The sequence below is a fragment of the Sturnira hondurensis genome, unplaced genomic scaffold (assembly GCF_014824575.4).
Source record: "Sturnira hondurensis isolate 20B ecotype Veracruz unplaced genomic scaffold, ASM1482457v3 Scaffold0000396, whole genome shotgun sequence".
Taxonomy (NCBI): Eukaryota; Metazoa; Chordata; class Mammalia; order Chiroptera; family Phyllostomidae; genus Sturnira; species Sturnira hondurensis.
Window position 1 is genome coordinate 2,064,281 of NW_028073027.1, and position 13,314 is coordinate 2,077,594.

At 39.8% G+C, this 13,314-nt stretch overlaps 1 protein-coding gene and 1 pseudogene across 1 annotated transcript in view; both read left to right on the plus strand.

The window, feature by feature from the left end:
* TPRG1 (tumor protein p63 regulated 1) overlaps positions 1-13,314 on the plus strand; it is a 137,190-nt gene that overhangs the window by 87,840 nt on the left and 36,036 nt on the right. The gene's annotated exons all lie outside the window — the stretch shown is intronic.
* Positions 668-1,116, plus strand: LOC118981540 (ORM1-like protein 2; annotated as a pseudogene).

Sequence of the window (13,314 nt, forward strand, 5' to 3'; positions counted from 1 at the left end):
CAATCACTGCCCCAGAGGGTGGACAGTTAGCACAGTGGAGGACAGTACTTGGCAGCCTATAGTGAGGCCCTGTTCTGACCTGCTCAACATTCCTAGGTATGATTCAGTTGATCGCAGAGGACACACCTGGTAAAGCTGCAGGTTTCAGGAAATCGATGTTCTGTAATATATTTTGCAACATGATTACGGTGCAGAAAGAGGCAGTTATAGCCTCGTGACTAAGAGCATTGCCTTTGGAGTTAGATGAACCTACCTTGAAATTTAGTTTTGCCATTTTCTACATGGGGGAATTCTTTTTAACTTGTGTAAGTTATTCAGCCTCTCTAAATTTTATTTTTTCACCTGTAGAATGAGCATAATTTTATTTGTGTCAAGAGCTGTTGCTGTATAAAGGGCACATGGACAAAGCCAAAGGGAGTAGGTTTGAGGGTGGGAGGTGGGGATAGTGGGGGCGAAGGGGCATGGTGAGGTGAAAATGGAGACAGTTGTACTCAAACAACAATAAAAATAAATAAATAAAAAGTTTTGTTGCAAGTTTTAAATTATATGACATATATAAATTATTTAACACAATGCCTGATACGTAGTAAGTGCTCAAAGAAAGGCAGTATGAAAAACCTCGCTGGAGCCCTGCACCCCTAGCTGATCAGGTTCTGAAACTGGCAGGATGAATGTATAGGTGACACACAGGGAAGTCAACCCTGAACTTGAGTGATGAGTAGTCGGGACATCTGGCTGGCCTGAATCATCTTGGTGGGACTGCCGCATGTGGTTCTATGTGGCATTCCTGTTGTCTGAACCCTGACCAATGTCATCCATAGCTTGGCATTGCATGTCTTCAACATGGGGTGAAAAGGATACCCTTTGAGACCCCTGCCCAAAAAAGGTTTACTACTTACACACTCTGAACAGATGGATTATGGGCTCCAATTGACCGCTTTCTTCCAATTCCTCAGCATCTCTCCTATTGTACTTTTGGTACTCTATCTTCTAGTCAGCTTCTACACCAAGTATGACGCTTCTCACTTCCTCATCTACACAGTCTCATTGCTCAGCATACTGTTGCCCAAGTTGCCCCAATTCCATGACGTTCAACAATTTGGCATCAAATACTAAGGAATGGGGCTGGAGACAACTTTGGAACAAAAGGTTGTAACATCTTCTTCTCTTCTTCATACTGTCTTTATATCTTGAAAGCCTGAGAATTATACAAGCATTCCCAAACTCCCAGGAAGAGAATATATTGGGAAATGGGGCTCCCTGGGATTACCCCTGCTAGGAACAGGCTTCTCTGAACCAGGAAAGGCAGGGGAAATTAGGGGCAATCCACTCTACTCCACAATAGGAGACCATATTTGGATAGCTTGTTTGGTGATTCAGTTTTGCCATATCTTTTACCCCCATGTTCTTCCACCCCTGTTTGGCTGTGTATTTTCTTTATAATAGAGGCAACATTTTTTTTTCAAAAAATAAAGGAAAACAAAACACTCACTGAATCAAGAACTAAAACAAAGGAATCCATCTGGTTTGGAGGAGAAATGACATAAGCTGATCCATCACACAGAGGCAGCCTGTTCCACCCCATCTACTAGTGCAGGTTGTGCTTGGAGACTCGTCATCAACCTGTAGTTTGTGACTTTGGGTGGAACAGGGCAGAGAGGTAATTCCCTCTCTCCAGAGGTGTTTGTGGAAGTTACAGAGAGGAATGTCTGGATGAAAGAGTAACCTGGATTCAGCCCTACTATGCTAGGCAGATGAATTAGGAGATGAGGTCTCAAACAAAGAGTGAGAATACTCTTGTAGAGCACAACTTTGTATCTGGAAGGTCTCTGAGCCGGATCTGTGGCTACTTCCTTTCATCTCTGTGGTTGGGTGGGATTCCTATTGCAGAGGAGGGGAGGGAGTGGCATTATTACATCTTGCCTTTTGCTACTTGGGCGTTTTGCTGTTAATGTAAATCTCACATCCGCACCAGCTCTGTACAGGACTATCTCCATGTTAGACTCTACGGTATTGCATGTGACAAACTGGGTCTTACTTAGTTTTGGGTCACTCCAGCCTAGCATAGTATAGGAAAAAAAGTTTTTTTGAAGTAGGAATGTCATACTTGAAATGATAGATTAGTTGGGAAAATGTATAGTCTATGAGATAAAGTAAATGCTAAAAGGAAATGTGGTCTAGTCAGCAAAGCTTTTAATATGTTCACTACAAATGAGAAATGACTTAAAATTACTTAGTTCTCATATTTATAAAATAAAGGAAGAACAATTAAAATAAAATAAGGAAATAGAAATGAATAAAAGTAAAGGTAGAAGTTAGTGCAATAAACAAATCATCTAAAACCTGTTTCATTTTAAGGCAAAACAAGGAAGATAAAGCTATTTTTAATATGGAGGCAGATTATTATTAGTCACTAGTATCACTAATATTAGGCAGAAATAGATAAAATTAAGAATGAGAAAAAAGGTAAGACCAGTATTAGAAAAAAACTTAAAATAATCATAAGAGAATACCACATACAAATTTGTTGAAAAATATTTGGCATCTAAGAGGAAACAGATGATTTCTTGGTAAAATATAAAATATAAAATAATACAGGAAAAAAAAACTTGGTAAGACTTATTATCATGGATAATATTAGAAAAATGAGTGAAGGTCAACCAAAAGTGCATTAAAATCCATATCACTGCTTTCTTACTTGTAAGCAACTAAGATACTTTTAATGTCCTTTAAATTATGAGGAAACAAAGTCTGTCATGAGTGGGAGAGGACTCAGACACTGTTCATTTAATATGTACATGAATAGTAAGAAATGAAGAACTTGCAGCTGCTTTTGTCTTTCTCCCCCACTCTTTCCACTTTTCCACTCCCCTAAGCTGTGACATAGGGACAAGCCCCCAGATCCTTCCTGCACTCAACTACATAAGGCTAAAGGAAAGCTGTGCAAATGGAGACTTGTAGAAGCCTTGGCCCTTTCATTAAAATGAAGCTGACCGCCCTAGTGGAGAGAACACGGGACTTGCAAACAGCCTGGTTTGAAGCACCACCCTCTGCCATTGCTGTTTCTCTTATTGTGGGAAAGTTAACAACTCCTTTGAGTCTTAGATTTTCTCTGTAATATGGGGATGGTAGGATTGTAATAAAGGCTAATGGATGGGGTACATGTAGCACACAATGTCGATTGCCTACCCAACAACCACTTACCCCCTTCTTTCATTCTATCCAGAGCCAGTTTTATTTATGTAAGAACTCTCTTCTGAGAAGTTATATGACTCAGAGAAAGTGATCTCCAGATTCAAGAGATGAGTGATTGGTAAGCTCCCTCCCTTGTGAGTTAATGCTTTAGGCAGGAGTGTAACCCAGTTCAGGCCCGATAACTAACATGTAATGGGACTTACTATGACCCAGATACTGTTTCAATTCAGATAGCATCCTATGAGGAAAATACTATTGTTAACTGCATTTTGCGAGTGAGGAAACTGAGGAACAAAGATGTTACGTAACTCGTTCAAGGAAACACAGCTAATAAGTGAAAGAACTAGATTCATACCCAGAAGTCGGGCCCCAAAATCTGTGCTTCTAAACCACTAAGTAATATTGCTTCTTACATAAGTGAAAGTTTTTCAGAAAAACTCAGGGTAACTTTTTTTTCATTGGCTTTTAAAAAAATGGAAGAAGGAAGTCTCTCCATTGGTGGGTCAGCCTGTGAAAGCTTGTCCAGCTTTACCCATCTTGCTACCATGAGGGGAACTGTGAGGACAGAAAAGCACAAAGATGGAAAGAAATTGTTTTTTTAAAATGACACTTAGCTCCTGGGCCCAACAACCCTGGAGTTGTATTATTGTGGAGTTGTGTGTGCATGCTTATATGTGTGTGTTTGTGTGTATTATTGGGACACTGCATAATTATCTTAATTTTGCAACACAGAGTTTTATAAATATAAAATAAAAATGTCATTGATATTTTTCATCTTCCTTAATTTCTAATACAAACTAATGTTCATGGTGAACTTGGGTTTCACATGGACTGAAGGCTAGTTGAAGAGGTAAATTTTGTCGTCGATGAGTTTAGCTTTCTGATATGACTCCTATTATACTCAGGAATATACTGCTTTTACATATTTCTTTCTCTTACATCTGGGTACAAAGCAGCACCTGGGAGAGACCTTGAAAATCACGCACAGATTATAAATGTTTGCAAATAGGCTGAAAGAGTTCCTTAACCCAGGGCAGTGTTAGTAAGTATCATAGACCTTTCCAAAATAAATGAAGCACAAGCAGTGGAATTTTTGACATCAGCCAGTGGATGAAATGGTGTTATTTTGGGCAGTGGGTCATCCAGGCGCCCCTGAAGTCTTATCTTGTAGGCAGGAGTTCGCCTGTTCTTTCAGTATGCCAGGCCAACTCTGCTTGCAGCTTCTACACACTCTCCTAATAGCTTTATCTGCCCAGACACGCAGTTCAAAAGGAAGAGGGAGTAGGGGAGAGGGCATTTGCCCTCTCCCCTACTGAGGCAACACATGTTTTTTTTTGCCTCATTTTGTTTTTGTCTCATTTCTTTCTATCTCCTCTCATTAGTTTTCTCTCTCCCTCTCTTATCCATCCTCTCTGTCTCAGTCTGACTCCCTCTCTCCCTTCCCCCTCTTTTTCTTTACTTTTATTTTGTAGGTGTTTAATGAAATCATATTTTCTGGATTTTCTACAAAATCACCTTGGGGCACGGCAGAGAATACCTCTCTCATCTCCTTGTTTTGATTACTTTGAATAGATGCACACAGCCAGCCCCTTTTCTTTTTGAGTAAAACCACAATCTGCTCTGCAAATCACTGCTCCTCATTTTGCTGGCTGGAGGGAGAAGGGGTGAGATAGGCGAGATGAGGATGTGGAGGGGGGATGGGAAGATAATGACAGATTTGATGATAATTAATATTTTCTGTCTCTGAATAGTGAAAGTCCCGTCCAAGTTCCCCAGCCAAGCTCAAGTTAAAACTCTTGGTGTGTGGGTTTAAGTGCACTGCAACCTGGCATGCTGGGACTGGTTTAGAGGGAGTGATGCTGTACGTGTGGAATTTTTGTGGTTCCCTTTTATTATTATTACTGAGTAAACCGTGCATATCTAAAAAGGAAACTTTAAGTCAACCCACTTGCAAGGTGAACTAATGTATTGGGTCTGAGTTACTTTGTCCATAACTTAAATTACCAGGTTTATGTATTAAGTATTAAAAGCTTTGGAGTTCCTTGACCATTCATTTTCATTTTTATATCGAACCTCAATTATCTATGCCTCGTGTTTGTGCTTATCTTTTAACGTCATGGGAGAACTTAGATCTAATGGAGTGATAATAATTTATTCTGATCCATTCAGTAAGTTTTCAGCTTTTTTCAGAGTTTAGGAGAAGGATGTCTTCAAGGTGACTTCCTGGTTCTGTTTTTTTCTTCAAAAAAGCCAACTAATCATTTATTTTATAGCAATAACAGAAGTGAATAAGCAAAATAAGATTTTATGATTGTTGAAATTTTGATGCTATGAAATTCGAGTACTTCACTTTTTTAAGAATATGATTTAATAGAGTAGCTGAATGCAGTTAGAGTTTACTGGCTATAAAATTGACATTTTCAACAATTTTCTTAAAAATAAAATTGAGTAGAGTCATGGAAGCCAAGAGAGAATATTTTCATGATGGGGAATGTTCAGCAGCGACCAATCAATTACTCATTCCATAGACATTTGTGAAAACTGAGTGAGACCGGGGACTGTCACACCCATTGTTTCATTTTAATCTCCTGATAGTCCTGGGAGGTAAAAATTATTTCCTTCTTTTAAAGATGCAAAAAGTAAGGCATGGGAAGATGAAGTTATTTTCCAGACCACAGAGTTAGTAAATTGTAAAGTCCAGATACAAACCGAAATCTCAAGTTAAATAAATCAAAGATCTGGATGGAGTGGTTAACACTTTAAATTTACTTTGCTGTCTTCATGTTTTGCTACAGACAAGAAGACTGGACATGTCCCCACTTTTGTAATTAGAATTGTATTAAAAGCAAGGACAGATCAATGGTATTTAACAAAAAAAAATGCATGCACATATGTTACAAGGACAGGCATCGGCATGGTCTCACCCCTGCGCCCTAACTCTGGATCCATGCTTTTTTCCATTAACTTCAGGAAGACAACTTCCTGCTTTTCTCCCACCCACGCCCATCTTTTCTTTCTATTTCAAATTCTTTCTTTTTTCCTAAGATGATCTTGTTATGTTTCTGCAATACTGGTTGTCACATTGTTGGGAGAAGACAGATTTTGCAAGCAGTTTAGAAAGTGTCCGTGGACTTTGTCTTATGAATCTTTCTTTCCAAGACCTGCCAGACCAGTGAAGGGTAGCCCGCAGTACTGCAGGGGTCCACTTAATGAAGCACTGGAGCCTTCCTTCCTGTGTCGGACACGGAAGGGCCTCTGAGAACATCATGCACAGCGTGTTGCATGGAATCACACACATCAGAAAGGTGTTCGGTACTTCAGGTAAACGAAAAAAAATACCAGACTGCAACTAGTCAGGTAGATTTCTAACTCAAGCACTTCCAGAATGCTTTAAACTAATGTGCACTAGGAACATCTGAGAAAAAAAGAAGTCTTTCCCAAAATTCTTGATCACAGTATGTATATGCAAATGTAATTATGATTTTTAACTTGGTGTAGGAATCTTATTTCCCATAAAGGAAAACTCAGCTCTAACACATTATTAATTGCCACCTTCTTTTACCCCGACAGCATTGCCTGTCTGTCTAACTTGGTGTCCTACACTCCTGGATCCCAGTTTGCTGGTTACACTCCTAATACAAGGCTGTCTTTACAGTCAGGGCTCCATGAATCTATAGTATACATGTCACTAAATACTAGACCTCCGAACTCTCTGTGTCAGAGGATCAGGTTTTACTAATTTATTGGCAATACTCCATTTGTTTGCATGTTTCTCTAAAATTCAAATAAAACTAATGTGTGTTATTTCCCTATGAATACCACCAACTACTTAAGATTCTCTAAAAAGAATGTGACAAGACTTTGCTGAAAGTTATTAAAATGCTTCTTTTAAGTATTAATCTGCAAATATTGTGATAATAGACTGATGTGAGCAGGAATGAGAGGGAAAGTAGAAGTCAGTAGACAGGACGAGAAAAGAAACAAGAAATGTCTTAGAGCCCCTGCCAGTTCAAAGGGCAACGTGATTTTTCCAGGAAGGTGTTTCCAATATGTGAGTACTTTGCTTTGGGTGCTGATGATTTCAGAGAGGAAGTATTCGGAGCTGCTGCTGGTAGATTGACTGTTTTAAGTGCTGTGGCATCACAGCATCTGTCAGCACGAAGGTTATTTTGATTGAAGATGCTCAGTTGATGTTGCCCAGAAAAACCACTGGGGTTTTGCAATGACTGTTTAAAATATCAGCCCTTTCTATGAAGAGTCAGCTCTTGAAGCGTATGCAGAACTCAAATGTGTTTATCTTTTACATATTTGCACCCACTGATTTGATGATTTTTAAAGGAAAAAAATCAGGCAGGAGTGGAGGAAAAGGTTTAGAGAAATGGAGTCCACAATGATGAAATATGTGGCTTTAGCACTCAATTTTTGAACCATGTAAATGAGCATTTTTAGTTTAAATATTAAGTTTATATCAGAAACAGTGGAGAAGCATGGGGAGAGGAGAGAGAGAAATTAGGGATCTTTCTTGGTGTGCATGCATATATGTATACTCGCTGAAAGTTCAGCTAAATGAAATCTCAAAATTTTTAGACTTGGACTCATAATGTAGTTGCTTCACTTTTTAAAAATGAGTAATATATTGTATATAAAGAGCTGACAGTTCTATTTGTGATTAACTGAGGTAGCAAAGCCTATGTATTCTGGTTAATTATTTCTGAAATCTGCGGTGAGATTGTAGTGGGAAATCAGAGCAAAAGTCCAAAGGCCAACATGTATTACAGGAGGAAAGGAATGACTAGTGTACCACACAGGACTAATATGAAGAGTTACATACTATTCATCATATCATTTGGGGGAGTTATTTGCTAATTTTTTAAAAAGGAGCAAACCCACTCAATGCTGTGATCACAAATCCTGAGTAACTAAGACCCAGAATCGTCTGTGTAAAGAACTGTGGGTTTCTGTACCCCACCTCCCTTTTCCTCTGTCAATCTTGAACTTTTCTCCATTGTTCCCTTCTGTCTTTCTTTTCTCTTCCCACCTCAGTCAGCTAATGGGTGCTCTCAGGCCTAACTGGGCAGAGGAAAACATTTTGAGCCAACCTTCACTTTCAAAAATCCTAAATAGACTTCATTATCACGCAGGAGCAAATTCACCTTCACAAGGACAGCTTGTTGTAGAAAGGAAAGAATTATTCAGCTGTTACTGCGTCTATCCTCAAGCCACTGATTTGTGTGCCTAATACTTTAAGTTTAGAAAATAAGCAGCTTAAGATGGTTTTGCACAAGAATCCAGCTTGTTAAGAGGTGGCTGAGTTTGTGGATGCTTGGACCTGTGTATGAGCATTTTTTCTCAAATCCAAGCATTTATGGAAAATTCTATCCTGTGTCATTCACCAATGTGCAGGGCAAGTCTAAGACTACAACTCTAGGCTAAAAATAGCTGATTGGAGCTGTAGAAAGTCTGGGGGCTCAGCGGTGGGAAGCGCTCCACACCTGCATTTCTTCCCTTTGGCTGTCTCCACCTGTACGCCCCGCAGGCATCTCAGAGGCACCCTGTCATCTTCCCCCATCTCACGCCTCCCCAACAAACCTGCTTCTCTTCTGCAGGCCTTTATTTATGGGAATGGCCTTTGTGTCCTCCTAATTATTCAGGCTTGAAAATTCTGTCATCTTTGGCTCCTTATTATTTCCCCCTAATCTAATCAGGTTGTCAAATTCTGTCAAGTCTCTTTTGCCACATTTTTCACACCTAACCCTTTCCATTTCTACTGTTGTGATCTTGGGGTTTTCATTACTTCTCACTTCAATAATTATGGTAGCTTCCTGACTTTGCTTCAGTGAAGTGGTTAAAAGCATGGGCTAACCAGACATTCTATGTTGGTTCAAGTTCAGGGTCCGCTCTTTAGTGACTATATAGTTTTTGAAATGTCTCTTATATTCCTCTTCCTTTGTTTTTTTATCTATAAGGTGAAGATGATGATAGCCTGTACAGCAGATCCTCAAATAATGTCATTTCATTATAACGTTGATGAGCTACCATAGGAACTTGACTCTTTATTTATGTCAGCCTATGGTAAAATTGGCTTAATTGTACCTGGTTTCACCTAAAGTCACAGAACCTATTGACAGTGTTAAGTGAAGACACACTATACTTTTCATAGGATGGTGAGGATTAATTGAGACTACCTAGTGTCTAAGATAGCCTAAATACGTATTAAGCACTATGAAATTATTAGATCTCACTGCCTCCAGTGTTTACCTGTCCTCAGACCAAATTCAATTCAAGGCTATCAGATTATCTTAAAATGCCACACTGATCAATTCATCTCTGTGCTCAAAATTTTAGAAGTGATGCCCCATCATCTCCTTATGCTTAACAAATTGGTTTGCAGAAAAAGTTTGAAATGGGGTCATTTTGGAGAACACTTGCAGATGTCTTCAGAGTTGCCCAGGCTGAACCTAAGTCACTTCTTAAAATAGGGAGCATGAGGTGCCAACCTTGGGGTATTTGAGGAATTAACTGGGTGGGGAATTTTCCATGACTGTGTGACTGAACACAAAGACTGTTGTTGCAGGTTACTTGAAAAAAACACTAGGTAGACCCAGTCCTAGACTGAGACCTGATTTGTAACAATTTTGTGAATATAGGCAAACTGACATTCTGGGTCATAGTTCTTCACCCAAGAAAACAGAAAAAAATAGTGGGACTATATGAGTCAAATGAAATGGCTGGTTTATAGGTAGAAATACTGTGTAAAATTTCATGGACTTTGCTTATCTGTGAAATAAGATGCTATATCCCTACATAGGGTTATTTTGAGGATAACATGAGGAAGCTATGCAAATCATTTGCAAAGTATTTGAAAATGTGATGCCAAAGTGAATAAGTATTTGCCCTCATCGTCACCATTACTATTCGTATTCTATACCTACAAAAGGTAAGATACTGTAGTAGCATTTTCATTATGATTTTGTTACTAGCTTATTGTTTAGGGTTGCAAAGGGGTTCTACCATGACTCCTTTATCCCCTTGGCAAAACCTTCATCTCAGAAGTCAAGTCCTTAATTATTAGAGATTTTGACAATTACCTTTTGTTGGCAGAGTGCTTTGTTGATCTCAAAGGGTGTTCATAAATATGTATATCATTAACCTTGAAAACCACCCTGACAATGAAGCTGGGTAAAAATGATAAACATGGATTGAAGGTGGACACACTGAAGCCAGGGACATTGTTTAAAGCCATGGTCACCAAATAAGCTTATGGTGGGCACGGTGGACCCCTCTGGCTGCTACTGCAGAATCTGCCCAGACCCCTGGCTGTGCCTTTATGACCCCGCGGCTGCTATTTCAGGTGAGCTTCTGGAGGACATGCATTAAAGGACCCAGATGTTTTCTAATTCTTCAGACACCAAGCAGTGTTGAAGCACGTTGTAGGACTCGATGACTATGTCTCAAATTCACCTTTTCAAAAATGTGAATATACTTTTCCTGTTTTTTCTTTCTGATTTTGAATATAACAAGAAGCTGTAATTTGTTCGAAAGCTTTCTGTAGCATCAGTGGAGGAGCTGCAAAAAGGGAGCTAAACTTCTGTAATTGCAGGATTTACAACACAATATTAAGGCTGATTATCTCTGGGTGGTTGGATTAGATGTAATTTTCCTTATTTTTGGATTTTTTTGCTTCTCTACTTGCCACCAGTTTTCTTCCCATTAAATTTTATGTAAAAATAGCGATTATATTAGGTTGGCAACAGAACCACATTTTAGAGCTGGTATATGTCTCCTCCACTTGCTACTTGCGTGACCTTGAAAATGTCCATAACCTCCCTAATTCTCAGTGAAGTAGAGATGATGATGATGGTGATCATGATGATACACAGCTCATTAGGTTGTGGTGGGATTAAAAGAAATTACATAATGTAAGGACTCTGGCGTATGTTAGGCGATCAATTACTCCATGTCTACCACCACCTTTACGTCTTCCTCTCTATTCTTCAAACTTATAATGGTTTCAGGACTAGAAAGAAATATTTTGATTGTAACTCTAAATTCCGCATGGAACTGAATATACACATTGTAAAAAGAACTAAGCAAAAGTTTTAAGGTGACAAGTTATTCCAAATCTCGATTCTTTTCCACTCATACTTTGGTGACAGATTGTCACAAGCTAATTAAATGCCACCTAGCAATGAGCAGGGAACCCTGGCCAGATCATCAGAGAAAGAAGGTTGGGAAGCATTGTTTGCAAAGACATCCTTGGAAGTGAGGAAGTGGATGAGAGCAGCCTCTGCAGTGTGGGGGATCCAGCTCCCTCTGGGACAGGCCAGGAGGCAGGCATCCCAGGGTCCTACATATGCTTGTCTTGGCCCTTGTTCTGATCATTCCACCTAAAAGGAACCCACGGTCTCTGTTTTAGAACTTGGGCTTGGCTTAGGCAGCTCTCTAATTGGTTTATGTCATTCCTTAGGAATTTCTTTTCTTTGAAGGTGAAGACTTGAAGTGAGATTGTGAGGAGAGATTCCATCCCACTCGTATCTGCACTGTTGTTCCCCGGGTCATGAGTGAGGTGACGTGGATCTCCTCTGGCAGTGGCTTTACCTTGGTTCTCTGTTTCCATAGGATTGGAAGTCTGGTTTGTTTGGATGGGAGGCTTCTGCTTCTACCTCCACCCTCACAAACTGAAAAGGCAGTGGTGTCAGCTGGCCTGTGGGAGCCAGCCACTTTCTTTGCTCCTTCTGCTCTTAAATCGAGAAGCAGAGGGGTATGGATAATTAAAAAATGCTTTCACTCCTGAAGAAGGCTTGCTAGAGGGGAGGTAGGGAAATACATGGCAGGAAGGGGTGCAAAGAAGTGCCCAGGATGGTTTTGCTGTGCCACAGACTCCTCACACTCAGCAGGTCCAGGAGCAAACTTGTCTTCCTCCCAGGGCTGCACTGACTACGCTGTCTTCTCACTCACAGAGGATGCAAACCTCAGGACCATAGAGTAGCTGAGAGGAGAGTTTACTAAACAGGTTTTTAAGGATAAATGCAACTTGAGATCAAGGTCCTATTATCATTGACTCTGAAGTCTACCTCATTCTCCTTTTTATTGTCCTCATTGTTCTGATCTAGGCCTCACAAGTTCTCCACATAGAGGCTCTTAACTGGGCTCCCTTATTTCATAGTCTCCAAAATCCATCTTGCCTCTCAAGTTCTGACCACTTAAGCTTCTTTAATCAAAGCTGTGGTCACTTTGATATTTCTCCTCTTATTAAAAGGTTTCCTTAGCCCTCAATTGTGTATAGGATAATAAGGACTTATAGTACAGATGGCAAACACAAGGCCCATGGGCCAAATCTGGGCTTCCACCTTATTTTATCCAGCCCAGCACTTTATTTCTACCCAGTGGCAATGCCGAGCTCTCTCTTAACTGTCAAGGAGTAGTTACATTTATACAGTCCTAAAGTTACAGTTGGCCCTTTGAAGGCAACCATGAGGCTGGTGTAGCCCCTGGTGAAAGAGAGTTTGTCATTCCTGTCTTCTAGGATAAGGATGACTCCAGTTTCCAATATCTTCTATGGCTTGACTCCAATCTGCTTATCTATCCTCTTAGCTGACTTCTCCCCTGTATAGTAGGTTTAAGTCACACAGAAATAGTCAACAGTTTCTGTACAATTCTTTATAATTACTTATGGCAATACTATATGAAGTTCTAAGAATAAGAAGTAGCTGGATATAGAACACATGTCTCCTTATCGGTTCACCTTCTCCACCAGACGGTCTTAGCATGGGATACTGATGGCTGATTTTGAAGTCTGAAGTTTAAGTTTCTAGACAGTGATCAAAGTAAAGCAGATGTAGTATCCGGTAGTTAGATACTATGTTACCTCTGCAGTGATACGGAAGATAGTGTAGGTGAGGGGGGAAAAAAGAAAAGAAAAACAAAGCTCTTTCTTGGAACCAGTCCTGAATTATGCAATTATCAGATTGATGGCATAAGATCACCACATATGATAATAAAATTTGTGCTTGGAGCCCATCTTGCTTCTCGTGTATAGAGAATGAACAAAGACAGAACTGGAATGATAAGCTACCGTGATTGAAATTCTCTGTCTCCTACAATATTTTGGGGAGGAGT